Below are 9311 nucleotides of genomic sequence, written 5' to 3'. Positions count from 1 at the left end.
CCGGTGGGAAATGCGAGTACCATTCCTATGTTGAGATTGTGAATCGCGTGTGGTTTCGGATTCACGATGACGCGTGTGGTTTTGGTCATCTTAACTAAATGAATCTCGTGTAGTTCGGATTCATGGTGACTCGTGTAGTTCGGTCATCTTATTGAGGTAGTAATCTCCTGTGGTTTCGGATTACTAAGGCTCGTGTAGTTCGGGCAACCTCGATGTTGTGGAAGTGAATCTCGTGTAGTTCGGATTCACAAATGACTCGTGTGGTTTCGGTCATTGTATTGAGGAGTGAGTCTCGTGTAGTTCGGATTCACAAATGACTCGTGTAGTTCGGTCATTCCTCCGGGATAGTGACTCTCGTGTAGTTCGGATTCACTATGGCGCGTGTAGTTCGGCCATTCCCGATTGTTGTTGTGGTGAAGGTAGTGAGTCGCGTGTAGTTCGGATTCATTAGGGCGCGTGTGTTTTCGGCCAGCCTTCGTGTCGTGTGATCTATTGGTTGTTTGATACACCAATGGTAGGGTCGTAAGGACCATGTTGCGGGAACTATCGGCCGTTTTATACGTCGATGGTGGGGTCGTGAGGACCATGTTGTGGGATTAGTGAGGCGATAGCCGTGTTTCGCTCACATGTTTGTTACGGGTGTGACGATGGTTGATTTCGTACACCTTGGGTTTTGCGTTTCCATAGTCGTTTTGGGCGCTATCGGTTCTAGCCGTTGGATTATGATGTTACGGTAGTTGTGTATTGGTCGTATGGCGCACTACAAGGGATGTTTAGTGATTGGTGTAATCCGTAAGGGTTCGTTTGGTTCGGTCTTCATCGTTTCGGGTTGTTGACCTTAGGTTGAGACCTTGTTGCTTTTGGCGTTATACTCGGTAATAGTATGCTAAGGGATTGATATCTCGGTACGAGATTAGTTGAGTTTTTCCCGATGTTAGGGAGGGAGCATAGTTTTAGTGCTCGGATTGTGGATTTGTGAAAATCGTGGGTGACGATTTTGGTTGATAGAGGTGATTCATTGGGAAGAGTTGCCTAGGAAAGTCGGATTGGGACGTATGTTTGAGGACCGTGGAGTGTGGTCCGTTTGGTTAAGTGACGAGGATCACGAGGACGTGATCGAGTTTAAGTAGGGAAGAGTTGTAAGACCCGAATAATTATCTTACTTACTTGTTTATTATGGTGTTCAAGGGTGTGGGTTTTATTGTATATAAATTAAAATGCAAAAGAAACTGTTTCAGTAGGATCGCGCGCCGCGCGGGTTTGGGGCGCGCCGCGCCATTTGGCGCTGACAGAATCCTTTGTTTTAATTGGTTTAAATGAAGGGTATTTGGGTAATTTCACTTGGGGCCGGATTTGTGAGCCATATTAGCTGGTTTGGATCAGTTTTGGATCATTTTCACATCCATTCATCACTCCCAACTATCTAGAGAGAGAGAGAGAGAGATTCTAGAGAGAGATTTGGGGTTTTGGAGAAGAAGGAGGCCGTTTGGATCAAAAGCTCGGGTTCTAAAGTTGTTCCTCTCGTTCTTGGCTACGCGGTTATAGTATTGGTAAGCTCAAACTCCGAATTTCATCTATTTGATTTGATATTCAAGTTAGGGTTTGAGTTAGTTTGATGAAAAACCCTTTTAGATGATGAAATGGGTTTAGTGATGCTAGTAATTGGGTTTATTGTTAATTGTTGGTGGATTTTGGGTTGGTGAACTAATTGGCCATGTTTAGGACTTGAAATTGAGTTTAATCACTTAAGTTAGTGATTATGGAAGTATTGAAACCCATTTAAGGTTATTTGGTTGACTAATTGTGACTTTGGGTCAAATTAGGGTTTGGTGGTGATTATGACCCATTTGGCGATTTAATGAGGTTTATAAACTTAAAATGGATTACGTTGAAGTATTAAACCGAGTTAAATGTGTTTTGGTGTTAAAACTTGTAAATGGTGAGATTTTGACTTAATGGGTCAAAACTAGGGTTTTAGTGTCAAAATGGGTATGACACGTGTTTAACACTTGAGTTCGGGTTTAATTAGCGTATTAGGACCATTCTCACTTGTGTTAGTGATTATTGGTTAGTTTTGGGCACAGTTTGTGCTTGGAAGTGCATTTGGGTCGAAATTGCACTAAGTGACGAATTGGGTTGATTTGTAAATCCACTCTAAGTGTATTGTTGTAATTGTGATAATGGAATAGGTACTTTCCATTGGCAAGTTGCGGATTACTTGGAAGCATTCTTCAAGACTTCAAGGTGAGTGATAATATCCTATGTGCATATGTATGTGTAGGATGGGTGCGGGTCGGGTGAAGTGATTCTCGGCGATAGAGCTCACTTCACATATAGATGGATTTGATGGACTTTTGTATGAGTCCAATTGGCACGGTTGTGCGTTTTGGTTGACCATCTTTGGCGAAGTACGCGTTCGCGTGTACATTGTCACACGTGGTTGTGATGTGGTTGATATAACCCCATTGGCAAAGGGTATAATGTTGAGAAGTGAATCGCGTGTGTATCCGGATTCACGATGACGCGTGTGGTTTCGGTCATCTTATTGTATTGTGGAAATGAATCTCGTGTAGTTCGGATTCATGGTGACTCGTGTAGTTCGGTCATCTTATTGAGGTAGTAATCTCGTGTGGTTTCGGATTACTAAGGCTCGTGTAGTTCGGCCAACCTCGATGTTGTGAAGATAGTAATCTCGTGTGGTTTTGGATTACTAAGGCTCGTGTAGTTCGGCCAATCTTCATTGTGGTATTTGGTTCTCGGTATTGGGTTAAGGTGTTAACCTTGTTCGTTTATATTGTTATATATTAATGTATTGTTGTGTTGTAGCTAACCCTCCGGGTGTAGCTATTTGGCGTTGTTCACATCGTCGTTGGTGAACTTATATTGTTGTTGTATCTTTAGCTCGTTGCTTAGAGATCGTACGGTATGCTTAGTGTAGTGCCTTATATGGATGCCTCGGTATGCGGTATTTGTTATTTTGTGGCGTGTCCATTTTATACATATATATGTATGTAGTATATTATCATTCACTAAGCGTTAGCTTACCCTCTCGTTGTTGACTTTTTTTATAGATTGCATGCGGATGGTGGCTCGGGTAAGCGCGAGGATTAGAGGACTTGCATAGTTTGCGTAGAAGGCTTGCTTTTGGATTTATTAGGATTGGGTAGCGTATCCCCAATCGCCATGCTCGGCTTTGTTTTGGATTAAAAGTCTTATGGTCGAAAATTGTATTTTGATACTTAAAGGGTAATTTGGGTCAATGTGGGCCCCGCTTCGTAAACTAAATTTTATTAATGGAACGCGCTAGTTTTCATATATTGAACATGCGGTTAAAAGCGTTTTGTCTAAATACGTCGGGAACTAGTCAAACATTTTCGCATTTAAAGACTTTCCGGACAGTCAGGTTTGGCGCGCCGCGCCAGGTGGCAGTTCAGCAAATTTTTTTTTTTTTTGTAATTTTTCACGGTTTAATCGCGGGTTGGTTTGGGTTGTTACAGTGTTGTCGGCTTTTTCGCTTTTTGTGTAATAATGGCGGCCTCCGGTCACTTTTTCGGCGTTATTTATCTCCGTTCGGGCTCTCCGATCTTCCTTCTTCCTCCAGGCGGCGATTTCGGGTCTTTGTGCTCGGGATCTGGGTTTGTTCGGGATTATCAGCTGTTCGTCGGAGTGGGTCTCGCCGGTCTTCCACTCCGCTACTCAGTGACGGTATCTTTCTTTTTCCGGTTGTAGGTGACGAATTCATGACTGAATTCTACAATCGTTAAGGTAAGGTCTCTGTTTCTTTTGCGGCTTAGTTGTTGTGGTTTTCCTGCGAGTGTTGCTACCTTGTGTGTTTTCCGGTGGTTCCGGTGGCCAGAGTGTCACATGCAGTTATTGAGGACGGTTGACTGCAGCTAGCAGCCTGAGGGGTTGTTAGTGGCCGACGATTGTTCTTGGTGGCTGCGGGTGGCTACAATTAACGAGTGGGGTTGCAGCTCTCGCTGTGATGGCTTTTCGGTGGCTACATGCGGTTGTTGACGGTTACCGGCGGCCGGTGGCTGTTGGCGGTCGCCGGTAGCATGTAGTGTGGTGGTGGCAGTCATGGACTGCTGATAACACCTGGTGTTCATCGGTTGTCGTTAGCGGTCTCTACCCGTCGATTGTTGGTTGTTTGGATCTGCTTGGTTTTATGTCCTTAGAAAACTCGATGAAATTGGCTTGGCTTCTATTGGTTTGACTGCGCGCTTGGTACTATTTGGTTGTCGTTACCTTAGTGTGTTCATACTTTCCCCGTAGCCGAGTCTGTTCTGGTGGACTCGGTGTTGTTGCCAGCGTGTGTTGATTTAGTTGACCTCGGAAAATAGGCCTCGGGTTTGGTGCTGGTGGAGTGCCCGACGTTCATATTAGTGTGCGGCTGTTGAGTAGTGGTGTTTGCGGGGTTGAATACGAGCTCGGTTTTATGTTGTATTTAGATTTAGGTTTGGTGGTTATACGTTGTGTTGCCATTTCACTTTCAATGTGCTCGCTCTCTCTCAATTGTACCCGTCCTGTGTGTAGGACGATAAGAGCGAGCCCTTTCAATTTCAATCATTGTCATTTGTATGTACTACCGGATATATATATATATATATATATATATATATATATATATATATATATATATATATATATATATATATATATTAATATTAATATTTCCGCCGAAAAAAAGAAAAAAAAAACCCTGGTTATAAATACGCATACTGACAATTGAAACACACCTTTTATCAAATGCAAAGCTAAAAAAAATACGTATACCTTTTATTTGATTTGACCACTTGATAATAAAGTGAAAAATAAAAATAAAATACCAGTTAAATTTTTTTAGAATATAGTTTAAAAACTAATGTGATCATAAAAAAATACGTATACCTGGCAATTGAGACCCAAACACTCAAATTCGGGTCAAATGGGTCAAGCTTTCGGGTCAATTGGGTCTTGAGAAAAATTAGGCGTAACAATGTAAATCAAAACTTAAAAAAAGTTTCAAATGGGTTTCTCTTCAACCTATTGAGTCATATTCCAAAAATGAAGGAACGAGTCTAATGGGTATCAATACTCAAAGATCAATAAATAGAAATAGGTTTAATGGGTTGTGAATGGGTCAAATAGGTCGAGTATAAAAAGTATCATTCGTCAAAAATTTATGAAAACATTCATGGTTATAACTTTTGTTATGTATATTAATATTTCTTATGTATATATAATAAATAATAATAACTAAAATAATGTAATAAATGTAAAAAAAAAAAAACGATGTAACTCATTTGACCCATTTGACCTAATTGACATGTGACCCGTTTGACCTGTTACCCAAACCGACCCAACCTGATTCATTTTGACCCGTTTAAAAAATTGACCTATTTGACCTATGACCCATTTCAACCCAAAACTATTTTGACCCGTTACCCAAACCGACTCAACCTGACCCGTTTGCCAGACATAGTCACTATAGTACTCGTATATAAAATGGCGTATTATAGTACCTGTATATAAAATTGCGTGTTGCTACACAATTTTAAAACAAAATTTTAAAAAGTTAATTGAAACACACAATTTTTTTCTTCTTAAAATGGTTTAATAAACTGAAGATGAAAATATAAATTTCATTTAGTCCGTATTATTATTTATTAATTTATATAGGATAAATATAAAATAATGAAATAATGTGTTGGTGATTTTAGTGTTATTAACAATCATTTTAGTTGATTGGGATATACTAAAAAAGCGAAGGTTTATCGAATTAAGCTCAATAACGAGTTTGGAGAGTGCGGAGTGCACGCTCGTTCGAGTTAATTAAATAATGTATTGGAAATTACATCTTGACATGGGAAGGTAACCATGAATGGTTACATCTCTTCATGAAGAGTGATGTTATTTCTAAAAAATGTAAATGAAGAGTTGCATCTTTTCGTTGAAAGGTTGAATATTTATATTGAAGAGTTACATCCCTTCGTCACACCCTTTCACCTCTTACATATAGAGGACTTTGCTTTCATTCTAACTAACAAAAAACACACATTCTCTCTGATAATTTGATTAGTGATTTCATTGTCAAAAACACTAATTGGATTCTTGTCTTATCCCTGTAAAGATTTCGTGAAACCGAGGCAATCATGTGGCCGAAATAATTTATAGAGAAAGTGAACACACGATTCAAGAATCAATCCGGGCAATCCATAAGAACGAATACAATAACATATGAATACATTTCGAGGTATTTGACCTCTATATGATACATTTTACAAACATTGCATTCGTTTTAAAAGACAAACTTTCATTACATCGAAAGTTGACAGGTATGCATACCATTTCATAATATTCAACCTATAAATGACCTAAACTGTCATTTACTTAATAATAATCTCTATTGAACTCAACGACTTGAATGCACCGTATTTTAAAATATGCCATGAATGACTCTAAGTAATATCTTTAAAATGAGCAAATGCACAGCGGAAGATTTCCTTAATACCTGAGAATAAACATGCTTTAAAGTGTCAACCAAAAGGTTGGTGAGTTCATTAGTTTATCATAATCGATCATTTCCATAATTTTAATAGACCACAAGATTTTCATTTCCATTTCTCATAAATATACGTCCCATACATAGAGACAAAAATCATTCATATGGATTGAACACCTGGTAATCGACATTCACAAGATGCATATAGAATATCCCCATCATTCCGGGACTCCCTTCGGACATGATAAAATTTCGAAGTACTAAAGCATCCGGTACTTTGGATGGAGCTTGTTGGGCCCGATAGATCTATCTTTAGGATTCGCGTCAATTAGGGTGTCTGTTCCCTAATTCTTAGATTACCAGACTAAAAGGGGCATATTCGATTTCGATCATTCAACCATATAATGTAGTTTCGATTACTTGTGTCTATTTCGTCAAGCATTTATAAAAGCGCATGTATTCTCAGTCCCAAAAATATATATTGCAAAAGCATTTAAAAAGTGACCAAATGAAGCTCACAATACTGTATTTTGTAGTAAAAATACATATGACGACATTGAACAAAGCAAGGTTGGCATCGGATTCACGAACCTATATCATTTATATATATATTAACACATATAATGGTAATCGAACAAATTTATATATTATTAGTGATTTAATTGTTATTTTAATTATGTGTTTCATTAATAATTTAATTATCAATATTTATTTTATATACTTTAGATAAATAATAATAAAAAATATTAATGTTAATATAGTTATGTTATATGTAATGATTATATTTTTCATAATTATTATTTGTTGTAATAGTAATAATAATACTAATGGTAATATTAGTAATACAAATAATGATAATACTAATAATAATGTTAAAAATAATAACTTTAATGTTAAATGTAATAATGATAATAATAATAATGATAATGATAATAATAGTAATAACAATAATATTTATAATACTTATTAATAATAATACTAATAATAATAATACTAATAATAAAAATGATAAAAATAATAATGATACTTATTTTATTAATTCATAAAGTGATAATATGCATAATAATAATAATACCTATATTATACCTATATCTAAATGACATAGGGTAAATGAATAGTACTCAGGGGTACTTTTGACTTTTCACATTTTTTTATTTTTTTTTACCTTTTTTCCCTCCAAATTGAACAACAAAACCCCCAAACTTTATCAAAAAATCAAACCCACCCCCAAACAGGGGGATAAAGTGTCAAACACCCATTCTAATAAAAAATCTTAAACAAACTCCACCCAAATATTCAACGGGTCATATCTTCGCGCTCCCAACGAGTTAAATTTTTCCGCCACCATCGCTCTACTCGAAATAATTGTAGGAACACAATGTCACTAGCTATACGTAAAACGGACGTTTTTTTAAAAATGCTAAATATTTGGGGTACTTTTCATACACGTTAATTCTTCGTTAAATTTTTAAAAGCCGACAATTCCATAGCGAAACGCGGAGATGCACATATATTGTTAATTTAAAATAACATTTAAATCTTTCACGGGTTATACCTTTTAGTTCGACTCGAGTTGCGCTTCAACGACATCATCGTTAACCACAAAATAATTTTACAAACTAAACGCAATAAAATACATTGAAAACCGAACCCCCGCCGCGAAGCGAGGGCTCGAACACTAGTTAATACTAATATGATATGATAATAATAGTAATGGTAATAGAAATACTACCTCAAAAAAGTAGCCCTTAAAAAAATGCCCAAGTCCGGGTTTGAACCCGCGACGTCCACTAACCCGATAACATTCTTAACCATTGTACCATTTCAGTTTTTCTGATATAATCCCATATTGTAAAATATGTAACCTGTATAAACAGTCTTCTTAATATAAAACCCATATCAATATAACCATTATCATCTCATTCTATCTTTGTTTATTTCATCTTCATCACCATGTTCATGTACATCACTCTCCTCATCACCATTCATAATCATCTTAAATCTAACTATTATCATAATCATAATCCTAATCATAATCATAACTTCGTCATTATCATTATTCATCTATCATCATCACCATAAACTAACATCATCATCATTACCTAAACTATATCAACTCGTCATCGTCATCATCATTTACCAGTATCATTATTCGTTCGTAATCATAATCATAATCATGATAATGCTAAAAACGAACATATATTTCATAGCATTATCCTTCAAGAAAGACAAGATTTTAGTTGCAATTGTTCTATTTACAAGTGATATTCGTTTAAATAATAAAAGGTGAAGATAAAAGACAGATTCGACGATTTGAAGACGCAAACGACCAAAAAGCTAAAAAGTACAAAGTACAATCCAAGTGGTTCAATTTATTGATGAGAAACGTCTTAAAATCACAGGAGTACAAGTCGCAAAAAGCAAAGTACAAGATATTAAATTATACAAAAAGGCGTTCGAAAATCCGGAACCGGGATATGAACCAACTATCAATGCGCGACTCAACGGAACTGAAAGTACAAGTCAACTATGCACATGAATATAATATAATATATATATAATTATATAAAATTATATATATTATATTATATTATTAAAAACTGTCGGCAAAATAGAAAACAAATCATTGTGAGCTGTCTCAGAGGTCCATGCGATCGCATGGGAAGAAATCACAGGCCAAGTGCTATAAATAGCGAACGAATTGGACGAGTTATACACACCTTCATCAACTGATATCTTACTCTCTCTCAATATATTTATATTTATATTTTATAATTATAATTTTAATATTAAGTTAATAATAATAAGGTTATAGTGGCGAATGTTT

This window comes from Rutidosis leptorrhynchoides, chromosome 9 (assembly GCF_046630445.1).
Source record: "Rutidosis leptorrhynchoides isolate AG116_Rl617_1_P2 chromosome 9, CSIRO_AGI_Rlap_v1, whole genome shotgun sequence".
Lineage (NCBI taxonomy): Eukaryota > Viridiplantae > Streptophyta > Magnoliopsida > Asterales > Asteraceae > Rutidosis > Rutidosis leptorrhynchoides.
This window is presented reverse-complemented; position numbering follows the sequence as displayed.